The 18,172-nt window shown below is 35.2% G+C and overlaps 1 pseudogene; it reads left to right on the top strand.

Moving 5' to 3' along the window:
- Positions 1-4,507: 4,507 nt before the first annotated feature.
- LOC102807558 (dynein light chain Tctex-type 5 pseudogene) lies at positions 4,508-6,822 on the top strand (annotated as a pseudogene).
- The last annotated feature ends 11,350 nt before the right edge of the window (positions 6,823-18,172 follow it).

The following is an 18,172-nucleotide window of genomic DNA, read 5'->3' as shown; positions in this document are numbered from 1 at the left end:
CTGTTGCAGTGTGGTTAATATAAAACTTGTAGTTGTATGTACTCTAATCTCCTATACTAAGATGAATGCAAATTTTCACTTTACAAAAAAATATGCAAAATGTGTCCATACAGCTCCAATTAGAGCACACTTTACTAGAGAACAACCTGTAACACAAGTTCTGATTGGTTACTGATCCTACACAACCTAAAAGTAATTTGCAGATATACTGTGAGGTGGTGGACACCATGGACTTGCATGCATTCAGTCTATTAAATAAGAGGGGAAAAAATTACCACATTTTTCTGTTTCAAAAGTTTTGCATCAATGTTGATTTTGACAAGTCAACTACTTTTTGGGCTCTTTTTAACCCAAAATGTAATATTTTTTTGAAGGAAAGCAGTAATAGGCTTTTTTGAGCCATTTCAATAGGAAGTTTTGTTAATGCAATTTTTTCATGAAATATAAATAGTACCGGTACTTCAGAGACGACCATAACTGTTTTTTATCATGTGTCCCAGAAAGAAATTTTAAGATATGACAATCTATTTACCATAGAAACAGACTAAATGGTTTACAAATATCTATGATTGTTATTTTTTGTTCCAAAAGTATTTTCATGACAATACGTGTGGGTCTGAATTTTATAAGCAACAGCATATAATAAAGCCACATGGTACATTTCAAAGAAGTCTGGTGATAACTTTTAATTATGGTAGCCAACTACCTTAATAACTGAAGCCTTAGTGTATCAGATTTTAATCACATTGGCCTGTTGAGCCATGCTCCATGCATGAACACACTTGTCGATCTATGCAATTGAATCTTCAAACATTCCGTCTCTGTAATAGAGCATAAAGTGGGCTAAGTACATACAAGTAGTCACATAGAAGAATTGAGAGTGCAAGGGTCAACTCGTGTAGAACTACATGAAAATTAACCATTTTGTGAAGCTATCAGGATGATGTATTTACATGGGGTGTGGGTATTATGATAGAAAAGCCTTAAAGATAATGACAATTCATGAAAGGTCAAAGTCGCCAAAAATGACTGTTACATGTAGCTGATTTGTAAAAGAGTACTAGTAAGGCCAATGGCAATCTAAACTAAAGTAGATTGAGATTGTTGAAATTTGGGCAATGTCAAATTTGTTTTATTCATTTCAGTATAAGGCTTCTAGATTTAGGCAAAACCGATTGGGTTAATGAACTTATAAATTAGGTGTTGATAAAAGTATAAGAAAACAAAATTGTGTATATATGCATGTCATTCCTGCAGCGGTGCACCCACCTGTTGATCCAGATTGAACCATGTGATGGTAGAGCAAGCCATTTCTATAGTTGTTTCAATTGTGTATGCTGACATCCATCACTCAAGTCGACTACCATGCAGTCAAATGGGGACAAATGCAAGATGTTATTGGAAGAAGGGCGTACGACTGACAACAGACATAGCAAATCCTATTGAGGGAATAGTCATTTACGAAATTGTTTAGTGTATGTCTTTGAGATCACCTAGCGCCCTATGCCACCCAAATACTTATGTGAAGATTACTAGCAGTGTTGATATTAACTTACTGTAGTGTAGCAACATTGATATAAACACTATCGTTCAAAGAATGACAGAAACGATAGTAATTTAGTTGAATCTTGTTTCTCTGTCATCTTTCTTTTTATCACGTATGCGTTCGTGACCCACGGTCGTTTGGTACCATTCCTTATAACAGCGGGCCGACAATTTGTCGATATTTGGTTAAAAGTCGTATTTAATTTTATGTTACAGGCCACTGTGCATAAACATCTTTCCGCAGTTATAATAACGTATTGACTATCATGATCCGGGCGCCCTCATACGACAATTCTTTCGAACCAATTCACGAAACTCGAATATGAGGTCCGCTATTGTAATGCAATGTGGGGGATGACAGTTTTGAATCGCTTGCATGGCTGCATGCTCACATATGTCTGACGAAGTACTCCAGTTCCATGACCAGGCTGAATTATGTACGTATACGTCTCACTGTAACCTAATCGTGGTCTGTGTTAATATTTATTTATATATTATAGCTGTGACAATATTTTGTGTCAATATCAGTTCATGGCTAACCGTTTTAGTAATAATCGATATGTGGATTTTTTTTAAATTTACTGTCAATCTTTTTTTGAGAAAAACTGTCAAATAATCACAATTTATCAGTGATCTCCAGACCACGTTTCGTCATTAAAATAATTCCAGTTTTGTAATATCTTTAGACATGAACAAATACATACAGTTTTTAGGCACCGTATATAATTGTCGATAAACCAAAATCGATAAACCAAAAACCTGCTTGCAGGCATGGCTCGAATAAAACATTAATTGACAATGAAATGTATTGCCAGGGATGTAAATAATTATGGTGCCCTGCATCTTGGACCATAGTACGTTTCTTGCGAGTTTGGATGATTGAAGTTCAAATTCTTCTTTTTCGCGATATTGTTGATTTCAAGTTCTATATTTGATTATGCTAATCGGAAATTTCACACAACTGCCAGAATTCGTGTTAGATTGGCGAAGAGTCAGTATTCGCTGAAATTGTAGATCTTAGAAAGTAACTCCAAACCGTGAGTAGAAATTCTACATCGGTAAATATAACAATCGCAATTTGTCACGAAGGTGCGTAAAGACTACATGCACGCTGTGTGACGTTGACAGCCAATGACACCCCCCCCCCAAACACGTCCGCCGCGCGTATACATTACAACTGTCAGTCTTTTTTAAACCCGTAGTAAATTACTAACCCCGGGGCTAATGTACATTCAGTACTCGTAAAACGGTATATAAGGGTTTGGGTTACTGTGTTTACTATACTGTCTGGCTAATAGCACAATATTTGCATTAGTCAATGTATTCAACGCCACGGAGAAAAGTCTGCAAAAATGTCACATGGGGCGTGGAAAGTTCAACTTCAAACAAATATTCATATAATGTATCACCATGGTATTTACATATTTTAGTAATTCATATAGCGGTAATTGACTAATTATGTATTCAAGTCGTGACATGCTGTCGCTACTACTCGTAATTGAAAAAAAAAACAATTGTGTACACCCCCCCCGTCTGTACTTACAACGGAGACGCCAAACACTCAATGTAAATACCACCTAATAGCATTTCAAGTTTCCCATCGAGTCGATATCGTTTGTATGAAAAGACATACATGCCATTGATAGTTCTAAACATACAGCCATTAGTTTTCTCAAATACTATCATGATAATCCCTCATGTTTACACCTTTCTATAGGAAACATAGACGATGCATAATGACATAAACTATTGTAAAGAGTGTCATAAATTATTACCACGATCTCATTTACTTTTATTGATTTTAAATAACACAATGCGTTCCCATGGCAACTGATATTCAATGGTTCATTCTTGCGTGGAATGTAGCAGTTATTTCTCCGAATACTACATGCAATTGACAATATATATATGGTCACCTCAGTTGAGGGGGGGGGGTCGATGACATCATATAATAATTATCAAGTATATGGCCACGACGTTATCGATTGAAAAACATTCCGTAGTTGGAATCACTCAATCTAATATATATAATATAAGTTCAAATTCTATGTTCATTGTAATATTGTACTACTGCCGTGTGATACTAAGCATATGTGAAATGCATTGTGGGTATTATGAATATCATAACATCTTATTTCAAAGACCCTATTTAAATTAAAAAGTTTAAATATATGTATATATGGATGGCGACATACTTTTCAATATTTGCTGGTGATATTAAAGGGCGGTGGTCGTCGCGCAGCGCGTGTTCGAATTTCATGTCAATAAACAATGTATTTTATACGCGTTGTACAAGTCGCTATGAGTCCCATATCGAACACCATATACATATACACCTTCTACAGAAATTGGAGAAAATTCACAGCGAAAATAGTCCACCAGTTCAAACAATAGCATCGTGCAGAGAACAGGTGAAATAATGTATCACGTGATTCACAAACAACGAACACTTGTATGATTTTAAGTGAGTACCCACAATCCAAAGCGGGATAGTTTGTTGACAACGGTGCCTGTGTCATCACTGCTTCACTTTCTAACTTACGATGTCGAATTTCTACGAAAGCTGGATAATTCTGAGTTAGCGGAATCCCGCACGCTGTGCAGCTTCCAAGCCAACAGGTGATAACTGTGGTTAAGTTGCCTGGAAAATTACTAAAGTGATGTACTATGTAAATTTGCTTTTTTAACGAGACGTTAATAATTTAGATGTTTTTAATACCCTGTTTCGTCACGGGTATAAGCGCGCATATTCAGCAGACACCGTCGTTTCATATTGCATATGACCCTCGCCCTAGTTACGTTGTGTTGATTTGGACAGCGAAGTGTTGACATATGACAGAAAAGGGAATATGCGGGGCTTTGTTGGTAGAAATCCACGACACTTTCTTGTATTGATATTTTTTAACAATCGATTTGCATTATAATACTGATCTTATTTGTTTCAATATAGATTATAAAATCGACTGACGGTCCGCTGGCAACGAGTGGTGGTGTGATAACAGAACTCACTTGTTGATAGGTCGATGTACAGCAAAAAGAGTCAGCTCTTGACGACGTTGCCATCATACCGAGAAATTTGATTCCCTGTCTCCTCTGGTTGACTCAATCGATTTTAAGTGACTGACTTTGGGCAATTATTTCTCGTTGCATTACGGAAGGTGATTCGTCATCCACGCTGTTGTTAAGAGGGACAATATGTTGGCCGCTCTAAAAGCTGCTGCTGCGAGCAGTCAACAAAATGATGGACTGCAAAGGGACAAATCACCGGCGCCCGCCGCCTCGAAGCCCAGCAGTGAGTCCACTGCGACAGGTGCAACCGGTGAGAAAAGTGATAAACCCGCAAGACCGTCGATAAGTTTGTTTGGCAAGAAGACGTCCATGTGGAACACACTGCATAAGATGATAGCAAAAGAAAAAGCCGCGCCCGCACAGAAAAAGTATGAGAATACCTACAAAATGAAACCAGATCCAGGCAGCGAGTTCCGATCTCATTTAGTTCGCCAGACCATCGAGGACATACTGTGCACCAGGCTAGAGGGGGAGAAATATGACCCCAAAAAAGCGGCACAACTGGCACGAAACCTGTCTGACGTCATAAAAACCAGAGTGAAGAAATTACACATCCCTCGCCATAAAATAGTCGCACATGTGATCGTCGGGTCGTGCCAGGACCAAGGTTTGAAATTCGGCAGTAGGTGCGTATGGGACGAGAAAACAGACAACTTCGCGTCGGGTTCTTTTAAAAATGGTTCGATATTCTGCGCAGCAACAGTTTATGGGATATATGTTGAATAATACATTATAACGTCACCAAGCTAGTAACGGAATGTAGTCTTGTGTAGTTATTTAAACAGTTTGTCAAGACCGATCGTGAGTTCAAGTACTTTAAGTCACTTCTTGATCGGAATGCCCTCTTCAATATCCATCCATCACTCGCCGCTAAACGCCGAGATAGTATTTGTTCATCGAACAATATCGTTACGTTGCCGCACTGTAGGCTGGCAAAACAGGACGCATTCGTGTATTTACTCAGGAGTCAAGGTACACATCACTTGTCATTTTAACTTCTATTGAATAAAATCGAAGAACGAGTTACCATTATTGTCTATAGAGCGACTGCAACAGACGTGGTACAAAGGACTCGTATCGCATTCATAGGCAATCCATCCTAATATCTTTACTACAGGCTCAGTTTAAGTCAGAAACGACTATTGTAGTGTGTTATTTCTATTGATTTAATCAAGCTCACAGTTTCCCACGTACATGCGATGTCAGCGTACAATACACCGAGGAGCGCACCATTGTATTCGTGTTTAACTACATCGATCTGGTATCGTAGTTTACATCATGATGAGAACATTAACGACGAGACTCGTGCAATGTTTGACGGAACCTGGATTGTTAGTGGTTTATTTTAAGCAATGCATTCACACATGTCTATCAGTCCCGAATTGTAACATAATAATTTATTAAGAGCATTAATTACAAACACACACAACAACTGTACACGTAGTCTGTGTCTATAATTAGCGTTTGTAATGAATTAGTATGTTATAATTAGTGAGGCGTTACTGACGACCTTTCTCTGCGTGTGTCGATAGAAGACCTTCAGCATATTTGCATGTACTGCATCACATACTAGCTCTGAAGTAATAGGTTGAATATTCTCTCAAATCACAAAAAAAAATAAAAATCACAATCACCTTAAACATTTCTTAATTTCTAAACTAATTTGCATATCAATGGTTTAGAGCGGAATCGTTGTAATTATTACAGTCAATGTATGTATTTCAATGTATTTTATATCTTACATGTTTGTGTGCCTTATTAATTATTTAAACATATGCAAATTAGGTTTCCACTTACAATAATCAACTTAGCAAGTATTTTAATAATCAGACATACACCCTATTTACGTTCAGTATTTGGCGGCCATGTTAGAGTCCGTTATCTTTAATGAGGCGGTGTAGGTGAAATTATATATTTTAGCATTTTTGAAAATTGTTTGGTTTGATATTGCATCCTTTTAAAACAATAGAACATAATTTTTATTCAAATGAATTTCTTGTTGACAGCAACGACCAGAATTCCCTCGACGAAATAATGAATAAGCTATCGTATACATTATTACAATCGTTTTCGTATTTTCACATATACTCACAATTATCCACATTGCCTGTTGCTTTCTATTGTCCTCGTTTAACTTTAATTGTATTTAGCGTACGTGGGATATATCAATGACCTTTTATATGCAATAAACTTCTAGTCTTTATCGCAGTGGTCGTGACTAAGCAGTGTAATTGTCCCCGCACAATAACGTTAGTACGATTGATTTAATACTGATCAATGTGAACGTTTATTATAATTGCTATGTTTATATATCAATTTCACTCCTATGCATTTCTGGGTGAATGTTAATTAACATCCGGTTAAGTTACAACGTGATGGGTGTAGTCATACAGGATGTGTCTTTAATTCACAACGATAGTGAAAGACGGTTAAAAACTTCACCAGTCTTTCGACACGTTTTTAGTGGTTCCACATGGACGAAGAGTTACAGTGACGTGAAGAGACGCCATATTGTTTTGATCTGTGTTACACATCAACATGAAGGTAATGTTATTCAGAAATGTGTTCTAGAAACAGAGTATTAATTTTAGCCGAGATCTTAGTTTCATAGTATGTGTCCAGAATAGATTTCTGTATAAAATTATCTTTATTTTGATGAATATGTCGATGTTGTGTACAGTGTGAATGAATTACATGCATTTTCTTTTCTAGTAATTCGTTGAAACAAGTAGTGACCAAATTTCATAACAAAGAAGGGATATCCAACAGACGATTGCTTTGATCAATGGTTTTGTTTCAAATTTAAATTCCACATATAAATACATTTTTTTTATATTATATGATATTTTTGAAGTTGGTTAATCTTTTCGAACTGAATATCAACAAATTAAGACAATTGAGTATTTTCTTTGGACTTTAAAAGCTCATGACGTGAGATTGACCTACCATCAACTCATCTCTACATCATGCATTTTTAGAACTTCAAATACCGCATCCAACTATTAAATGTGGCGTATCTTTTCTCGCAGGGGGTGTAACAAAAAAATTAAAGCTGGAGGGTCGCCAACTGCGCATGCGCGGGAATTGAGCCTCAAGCGACGATAACAACACACGCTAAAAATTGGTATACGCTTGTTTGTAAACAATGACACGCTATGGCCTTCCGGCGCATGCACAGGAGACAACTCCACCGCTTTAAGTAAGCCTCTTCTGTGTTTTGGCCGCTGGATAAATGACAATATGTCACTTATCATACGAAATCCATTTGAACTAACTTCGGGATTTTATTCATACTGTGTTGCATTCCGAAAAAAATATTTCAGTTGTACGACCTCATAGATAATGTCATTTAAAAATACTCCCAACGATTAACAGACATGGCCAGATAGGTAGCAAACGAAGCTGCAATTATCGACGACTGATGGCGCTGTATATATCAAACAACTAGGTCAGACATTCCCAGGCAATATGGATATCAAGTTCAAATTAATATTGTTTGCACTATATAAACAAATCGCTCCATCTACTATTACTATCACATTTTCTTTGTCATGATTTTTGGTTTCATTTAGGCCAAAAACGAAATCTGTTTCTGATCCAAAGTCACTTAAACCTGAAGCGTTGCGGTGATACATGTATCTTTCTCTGAATACTAGTAATAAGATTTCCTTATTGTGGTTTTGGCTCTCTATATAGTCAAGGTCAAATGAAATCTATTGACATCTGTCTGATGTATTTTGCACCATCAAATAGTCCACTTACTGCGTGACTCACACTTGTATTTTAGGCGGGACGTCCTCTATGTGGTTTTGTGCAACTGTGTGCAAACAATTGTGGATTTACTGTTCTGGGGTTTAAAAATACGACTTGATTTCTCATTTTTGTTCATCGTTGTATATTCAAAATGGTTCCAGATCGTGCCTGACGAGATTTCACGAATTTTGGTAAGATCTGTTATATATTAGAATTTATTGCTAAACTCTTAGTTTATTAAATAATTTAAAATTGGTGATATGCAACTTTGTCTGTTTATTATGTGATATGGTGTATCAAAGAGCCCCATGCTGACCAAGGCTTAATAAGAATGACCCGGATTTCAGTCTTTCAATAGAGAGAGTAATGTTTTGAGATCTGATAGGCCTTTCTACCGGAAATGATATATATATAATTGTGGATCAATGGGGTATTGTGAATAATATGCAATTACAGTATATCGCAGACAAATAAATCAGTTCATCGTTATACAAACCATCACAATGCATTTCTATATATATTGAAATGTGCTCGTCGTGACCTTAAGTTATATACACATATGTGAAAATATGAATTCCTGCGTTGCTCACATTATATCTAAATAATTGTTCACTAAATCATCAAAACACAGCATATATTTGAAATTAAAGTGATTACGTGTTGACAAATCCAATATAACTTAAAACACACTATTCACTCCATGCGGTGCTCACATTATATCTAAATAGTTGTTCACTAAATCATCAAAACACAGCATATATTTGAAATTAAAGTGATTACGTGTTGACAAATCCAATATAACTTAAAACACATTTTCACTCCAAAGCAGTTAACGCATTATGTGTATAATAAACAAATCACTAAGGCCGCAAAGTTTCCTTGGCAAGTTTCGCAATGATCGCCTATACGACTGCAGCTGCATCCCATGTTATCGAAATAGACATGTTTTAAAATAGACATAACTTCCCGATTTTTCAGTCAATTTTTAAAATCATTGAATCATGAACAAAATAATTATTAATACCCAATTCATGATTTATCAAAAAATTATAACTTTCTTGTTTATTTGTCCTGGTTTATAATCGTTGATGAAAATGTCATATAACTTTCGAAAATGACTAATTTCATGTATATTTCAATATTATATATGTTTAGCCATGTGTTGAGTCACTTGATTACATATAATGAAAAACCGATGATTAATCCTTGATTTTAAAAACATGTGCAATTTATATGTTTACGAATAAACTTTGTCATTTATATGTATACATTACTATCTTTATAATAAATGGAACAAACTCATTTATATATAATCTATATACAGTATATGCCTCGATTAATTACAAATACAGTTGACATCTCATATGGTTAATTTACAAATATGTCAAGATACAAATATTGAAGCATAATAATTATATGTGTAGAATGTTAACAGTCACATCTTATTTATATATAATACACTGTATATTATACATCTGTCACCGTAACGCCATAAGTAACGCCGTAATTTTGTGGTATTTTACGAAAATACCACAAAATTTTATTTTATGAAATGCGAATGATTACGCGCGTAAGCGTCCTCTAATAATAAAAATAAACATGGCTGCCACCGGAGTTTGACCGGATTCCAGAAGTTCGCTGATTCTCAATGGGGTGAGATTACCGCCAAAATTGTCTCAATTGTTTTTTCATTATTGTTTTATTGTATTTTCATGTGATTGTCTATTTGTTTTGAAATTAATTATATAATAATATTGAATACTTATTTGAATTTTATTGTTACATTATTGTCATATTTCGCTGTTATTCCCCATTATTCAATCATTATTTCTCCATTATTTCATTATTTCGTTATTATTGACACATTATTTCACTTTTGTTGTTTGTTTTGCCATTATTTCACTTATTTGCTTATTTCATTATTATCTCACAATTATTTGGACATTTCATGATTATTGTCACATTATATCAACATTATTTTTTACGGAATATTATTATGTCATTATTTGGTTGCTATTTGTTCAGTTCATTGTAGGTATTTCGTATTTTTTTTGGATGTAATAATTTATTTTTGAGACATTGTTATAACATTAGGCTATACTTATGACATTCTTTGTCGCTCCACTTTTCAAACCATGTTTCCGGGTCTTTTCCCATGACACCTTGCGGTGATTGTGAGTCTGAACTTTTTCAAATGGCGGGTAGCGAACAGTGTTTTGACTGAAGCTGTGCGGGTCCGGGTGGGTGGGGGTGCAATACATAGAACTTGCCTAATGGAGAAATGGTTCTGTTTTTTGGGGATTTTAGGTATAAGTATCGGTCTTATTTCTGTTCAAGATAGGTATAAATATCAGTAATATTTTTCCGATTTGGTATACTTATGTAAGTGACAGAGGTGTTTCTATGCTCAAAATACATATTTTAATAAATAAATATACAATGCAACTGTTGGCTTACATGTGCTTCTATTGGAGATGCTCTTCTAATAGAGCAAATACGGTAACTGTTTTATTTGGAATAAACAGTGATAACAGAAATGGTACTTTGGTATAAATATGGGTATAGATTTTGCCACTATCCAGGTATAAAAATGGACACCTTTTTGAGCACTCAGGGGCACCTCTCTACCCAGCTATGTATCAACTGCTCCTCGGGGCTTCAGCTAGTCCAATCTGATTAAAATAAGATCCTGGTTGGCTTAATTTTTTTTCTTTAATTACTATAATTATTATTTATTTTAATTATTTACTATAATTATTATTATTTATTTTAATTATTTTTTAACGTTACAATTATTTTGCAGCAATGGTTTTGTTCGGTGGCTTTAATGAGAGTAGTAGTGTTGTTCAATAAGGTCGTTCTGATGTCCCTTCATATATTAAAGCAGGGGAGTCGTCACCTGCGCATGCGTTAGATGGCCATAGCGTGTCATTGTTTACAAACAAGCGTCTACGCATGAGCCTTTGCGATTTTAGTGTGTGTTGCTATCGTCGCTTGGGACTCAATTCCCGTGCGTGCGCAGGTGACGGCCCTCCCGCGTTAAACACTTCAATAGTTGTGAGTCACTTAAAATTGTTTTTGGATTAATATAAAATTATTGCAGCATTTATAGCTTTTTTTGTGCTGTCAAGTAAATCATTCTTAATATTCCAGGTCTTCCTAGCATCATTGTTGACATATGTGATAAAAAATGATATAACGTGGCTGTGACGACTTGTATATATTAGCAATATCGCATACATGTAGATTGCCAATAATCGCTGTATTAATTCTAATTCACGTAAAACTGTAGTAAATCAGAATTACAACACAAAATAAGTTAGCTCCAAAAGTTTGTTTCCGGAGATATTGCCACGAGAGAACGCTATCACAAAGTCATATTAATAACTTAATTTGCATGGTAATTAGCACATTTTCAGCTGTTCCATGATTGTTCCATTTATATCTAAAGAACCACTCATTGAATTTTTATGAAACTTGGTTCATAGATGCTCTGAATTGATGCCAGGTTTTTATTAGTTTTGGGTGAAATTCTGTACATATTAATTACCTGATTTGCATAATGATTTGTAAATTATTTCCTGATATCTCAAGCACTGATCATCACATTTCAATGAAACTTGGTACATAAATCCTCTAAGACTATGCAGAGACCTGATTAGATTTGGGGTAAAGAATTTTGCATATTAGTCACCTAATTTGCATAATTAAAGCATTGTCAACAACATAGTCCCTTTCATGTTATTAATAATGAAAGATGTAGTCTGATTATATTTAAATATTGGGATAGTATTTAGCATATTACTAACAAAATGTGCATGAACGCTTACAGTTATGCATAGTCTGCATATTTTGCATATAACATTTTTCAAATTTAGTGATTTTATTTACTTTTGAGAAAAATGTCTGACAATTGGCTAAATTTCAATGAAATCGAAAAGTAACTGGAAACAACAATAAACTTGTTACATCATGCTTTTGTACCATATTTAACCAACATCTGTACAATCAACTTTGTAAAATGAACAGAAATTACTACCAGTCTGCCATTTTGAATCAAATCACGAAAAAAAAATGACATGCATCAGTAACGAAGGGGATGGGGCAAGTAGGGAGGACTGGTGTTAGTTACAGGAATTAAAAAAAAAGCATTTTACGTTTTTACAGGAAATAAAATGAAAATTTGTGTTTAAGAATCAAAATTGGAAATAGCGTTTAATGTAGAAAATGCTGTATACACTTATAAAAAATAAGATCTTTATACATATTACGGACGATTATAATTGCTGTCTACGAATTTACGTTATTTATTTATTTAAATTATATTATTACGAAAAAAACAATTGATTATAGCTTACGAAAATACCCCTTTGCCGACCTTCAGTAACCCATCATGACTAAGGTCAATACCAAGTTTGAATGAAATCGGTCAAGACATGTCCGAGAAACGGTCGATGATATATCCAAATGTTGATTTTTTTGTGTTTTTTGAGACGAAAAAATCTGTCAGTCGGTCAAAGGTCAACCAAACCAACAATAAATCGATGTGCATATGTCTCCCAATGTGACTTGTGTTTGTAAAGAAAAGTTGTCAAGGTATCCCTGGAAAACGAATGGAGCCCATAAGTCCTTGTTTCGGACTACGTCCGCCGGGGACTAATTATCATGCAACTTTTATTTTTCATACGTCTATCCTTGTTTGTATCTGAATTAAAAGGACATAGGAAATGGATATATATGTAAAGTCAACCTAATAGTTGCTAAAATCTATTGGTATTCAGTCTACTTAGATATGCGCACACTGGAAATTTTTAGACAAAAGGGACAATGAAAAATGTATCAATTGTGTTTGGCAAATAAAAACAAAATTTCCCATTTTGGAATTATGTTATATCACGATAATTAAACATTATACATAACATACTTTGACTGAGGTATAGCACGTTGAGCACTACCTAGATAGTTGCTTGTTAACTTCAGAGTTGCAGTACATGATTTAGCGTCTGTTGGCTATCATGCTAACAACCAAACTCTTCAACTACAATGCTACAATGCCACCAGAGTTGTCTTCAAGCGGATTAATTGTATTCGCCACTACTTCTAATTCATCATATAGGAGAGGAGAGTGACGATTAGGAATGACAACTGCTGCTGCTGCTGCTGCTTCTTGTTCAGGAACAGGTCCATGCCAGTCAATCCGGTATTCACTTATTTCATCCTGTGAGTAAAAATTACATCAATAAATCAAGTACACACAAATAAATATGCTTAAAATAATGTTATTCCAAATAAAGTCACATCTATGCATTATTTTAGAGCACCTATGCATCAGTGGTTCTTGAGATATCAGTGGAACTGCTTTAAATTAGCAAATTAAGTAACCAAATTGTACGGATTTCAACCCAAAACTAATCAGGTCCGTGCCTTTCATAGAGGCCAAGTGCCAAGTTTCATTGAAATCTGATGACAAGAACAGACACAAAAAATACAAACTAGTTTACGACTATTGTGTAATTTGTACAAATTCGTAAATTGTACAAAATCCAAGTTAAGAATTTAATAAAGGTATTTGTATCTAACAATAAGTTACATGCATTAGCGTTAATATAGACAACGTTGTGTAATATTTGTTACTTACCGCAGTGCTTGGCTCAAATTATTCCTGCATAACTCTATACCTAGATCCTGCCATAATCAGACACCCTTGAATCCAGAGCTGTATTGGGGTGAAGATATTTTCAGAGCATAGCTTGTGTTTGTTCCATCCATCTTGACAGTTTTGATTAATAATAATAGTGAATGCAAAACAAGTCAAGATCATTATCTGAATCAAGATCATGGTGGTCCTCCAAGTAATAAAACAGATAATAATATTTAAAGTGCATGCCTTAGAAGGCATCTCTCCACATCTTTTCAATTCTCTGGTTGTTTACACGATTCCCAGCAATACAGCTAGCTACCTCTACCCTCTCTTTCAGGGTGGCTTAACATAAACCGGGTAACACCCTGTTTTATTCACCTTTATCAGCTCTAACGCGTGTGGGGAGATTGTATATTTCTACAACATGGCGAAAACAATCAAGTACAGTGGAAGCTTTGTCATTATCAATACTTTGTTATTACACAACACACCACACACCGAGAGTACCCATTCACACCTCCACGAAGTACAAATTTCCACCTGTTAACCAATAAGAAATAGCGTAGTTCTTTTTATCAGCATATACATCATGGGTTCAATGGGGACATTTGTTGCATTATTATTAGTTGAACTACACTAAATTAAGTTAAAGCCGCTGTAATATCCTTGGCCGTTCTACAAAGTTTCATTTATTTGCAATACAGGTGAGTTATATTAGTTACAAAAATATACACAATATCATGATGATTCTTTGTTCAACAATCGACAATTGACTAAACTACTAAATCTCCGTTTTGAATTCACAGGACGGACTATATTTTACTCATGGTAAAACTGCATCGTTACGTACTTCCCAGGTTATATTAGTTGTATTCAGTGCCCACGCGAAGCAGTATTCTAACAGCATTGCATGTCGGCATTTATTGTAATGGCATTTAGAAATAACTTATAATAACTTAGGCGATAAACGGTGCAACACATTAGATGTAATCTCGAACGTCCTTAACTTTCGGGTTTGATTTCTGGCAAATCACAATTAAAAAGAGTTCCGCGTTTTCAACTACGCTTTGCTACAATTTTAAAGAATGTTTTGGAGTCCCAGATCCGGATTGACGGGAGAAGTAAGGGATTTAAGTAATTAATAATAAATACATTTAAATGTATTGTTAAAATATTTTATTTCACGGTCAATACTACTGAACTTACCTAATGAGTTTGTGGTTACCATCTATGTGCCAGAGGGCATTTGGGCATGTTACGTTGTATTTTCGTCTCAAAACCGTATTAGTTCGTCTGCTATCCACCCCAGTGTCCACCCCATGTGGGTCGACCCGAGTCCTTAGGCTTTCGCGTACGCGGAATATTGGTAGCCACTTTCCTTGGGCTATGAGAAGTCGTCATTCCCGTATTTGGGAGTAGTTCGATAACATCTGAAACTTTTCTGTTAAGTTTGTTGTCGGTAATCTGAGTGTATTTGCGGGCGTATTTAACATGTATGTTTCTGGTACGCATGGAAACACTTAGCATTGTCGATATCGATGGCACGGTAAAACGTTCATTAAGCAGAAACTGTAACTGTTCCTCACATATATCAACTCCACCAGAGAACACCTATGTCGTCCGATAAGTTACAGACAACATGAATGCATTGTCGTTTGCTAGATTAATCTAATTTCGAGCATCAGTTCTTGCCGAGTCTTTGGCTTTGTGTGGCGAGAATATTCTCAACAACTCTAACAGCATCATTTACAGCGCCACGACAAGCTTCGACAGCCTGTCCTGAGATCGAGAAAAGTCACCCGCAGCCATTTTAATTGAAGCAGAGTCGCGGACGATGCCCCAAAACATGTTTTTTTGTTAAATAATTAAAATAAATATATTGTAAAATGTTGTCATTGATAGTAACATAATCGTGTTTGACCGAGCCTGGTTGACGCCAGGATAGCGCATTAAAATTGCCATTTGATAGAGAGAGGTCACACAGTCCTGTCATGTAGTCCCAAACACGAATATGACTTCTGTGGCAAAATGCACTATGTGTCAGCACTATCGACTACGGCAACCGAGATGGCTCACAACATGGCATTTTATAAAACCATTTTCACAATCAATTTTTATTTATAATTCCTTTTCAATAACCATTTTCGGTTCTGAAATCGATTTTTAAAACCCACTTTCGCTTCTGATATATGTTTTCATTATAAAAAAAACACTTGTTTGAATCCATTTTCGTTTTTATAATCCGTTTTCAAAATCCGTTTTCATTTTCAAAATCCATTTTTTGATTTCAAAATCAATTTTCGTTTTCAAAATCCATTTTCATTTTTTAAATCCATTTTCATTTTCAAAATCCATTTTTGATTTCAAAATCCATTTTCGTTTTTAAAATCCATTTTTGATTTCAAAATCCATTTTCGTTTTTAAAATCCATTTTTGTTTTTAAAATCCATTTTTGATTTCAAAATTCATTTTTAAAACCCATTTTTGATTTCAAAATTCATTTTCGTTTTTAAAACCCACTTTGTTTTCAAAATCCATTTTCATTTTTAAAATCTATTTTTTTAATCCGTTTTTGTTTTTAAAATCCATTCTCACGTTTTTGTTGACATTTGAAGTATAGGTATATACGTATTTTTCACGTTGACGCAAATTTTCCATCAGAATTTACATAAGAATCGCTGTTGTTTCTCGCCTATCGCTTTAAGTTTAACTGTTTTTACTAAGATTCTCATTTCGATTCGATATTCGATTTGTGTTTAGTTTACCATTTCACCTTGACCTGATAGTTTTTTTGATTTCCACCAGTGATGTTTCCATGACAAGGCTTCTCTACGTAAGTTATTCTTCAGGCTATAACTTTAGCCGTGGTTCCGCGGCGATTTTGGTTCATAAAGGGCTCTTGGTTTCACCGGTTGGTCACAGTCAGCTGGCGCACACCTGATATAATAAAATAAACCTTGGAGCTCTCATTTTATCAGCTGTAACGTTGATACTCAGATTAGAACAAGTTATAGCTGTGGGTCTGCTGTGTTATCGTACCGGATAAGGTACTGTCGGTATACAAGGCAGCGCCATCGGTGTTTGTACAGGCATTCGACGCCACAGCGTAAGCCGACAGATGAAGCTAAGAACCCTCTATGGATCTAAAAACGCCCTGCAATCACGGCCAAATAGGTTATAGTCTTAAGAAGAAGAACTTACATAAATAAGCCTTACCATGGAAACGTCACCGGTGGTAATAACAAATTCGGAATCCGAGTTACAATTCCTAGTCACGTGGTATGAGGTCAGAGGGCGAGGTCACAGGTTAAAAAGTGAAAATGAATATGGATTTTGAAAATGAAAATGGATTATGAAAATGGAATATGAAAACGAAAATGAATTTTGAATATGAAAACGGATTTTAAAAACGAAAATGAATTTTGAAAATGAAAATGGAATTTGAAAACAAAAATGGATTTTGAAAATGAAAACTGATTTCAAAGATGAAAATGGATTTAAACAATTGGTTTTTAAAATAATAACAGAATCCAGAAACTTAAGTGGGTTTTAAAAATCGATTCCAGAACCGAAAATGGTGTTTAAAAAAAAATTAACAAATAAAAATGAGTTTTCAAAATGTAAATGAATTGTAAAAATGGTTTTATAAAATGACATGTTGTGAGCCACCTCGGTTGCCGTAGTCGACAGTCCTCGGGCCTAAAGTAATTGTGTTTCCTAGACATTCGAACGCCGGCGGCGTTTGATGGGAAATACGAACCATTTCAGGCGAGGGACTTTGTCCCGAGAGACTGTCCTCGTCTGCAGGTTTTTAGTTGATATGAATAATTCATAGTTGTTGCTGACGTCACAAAATAAATTATATTAACATAATGTATGCAAATTTATTCTAAAGACCCCTTGAATACGCTGGCTGTTCACGTATGAACACAATGAATACAGTCACTCCAACCAAAATAGTAAAGAAAACTATTAAATCGCCTAAAACCAAGGAAACAATGTGCACTGTTTGTGGCAGTCAAACCGGAAGAGAATGTTTTGCGAGATCAACAGACCTACGACATGCGAAGAAATCGAATTCGTTGTGGCAGAAACGATCGATCTACAACTTGTCAGTTCGTATATGCGTGCAGAAAATGTGGAATGAGAGAGTCGACTCTGCAT

This window comes from Saccoglossus kowalevskii, chromosome 9 (assembly GCF_978046115.1).
Source record: "Saccoglossus kowalevskii chromosome 9, keSacKowa6.1, whole genome shotgun sequence".
Lineage (NCBI taxonomy): Eukaryota > Metazoa > Hemichordata > Enteropneusta > Harrimaniidae > Saccoglossus > Saccoglossus kowalevskii.
This window is presented reverse-complemented; position numbering and strand designations above follow the sequence as displayed.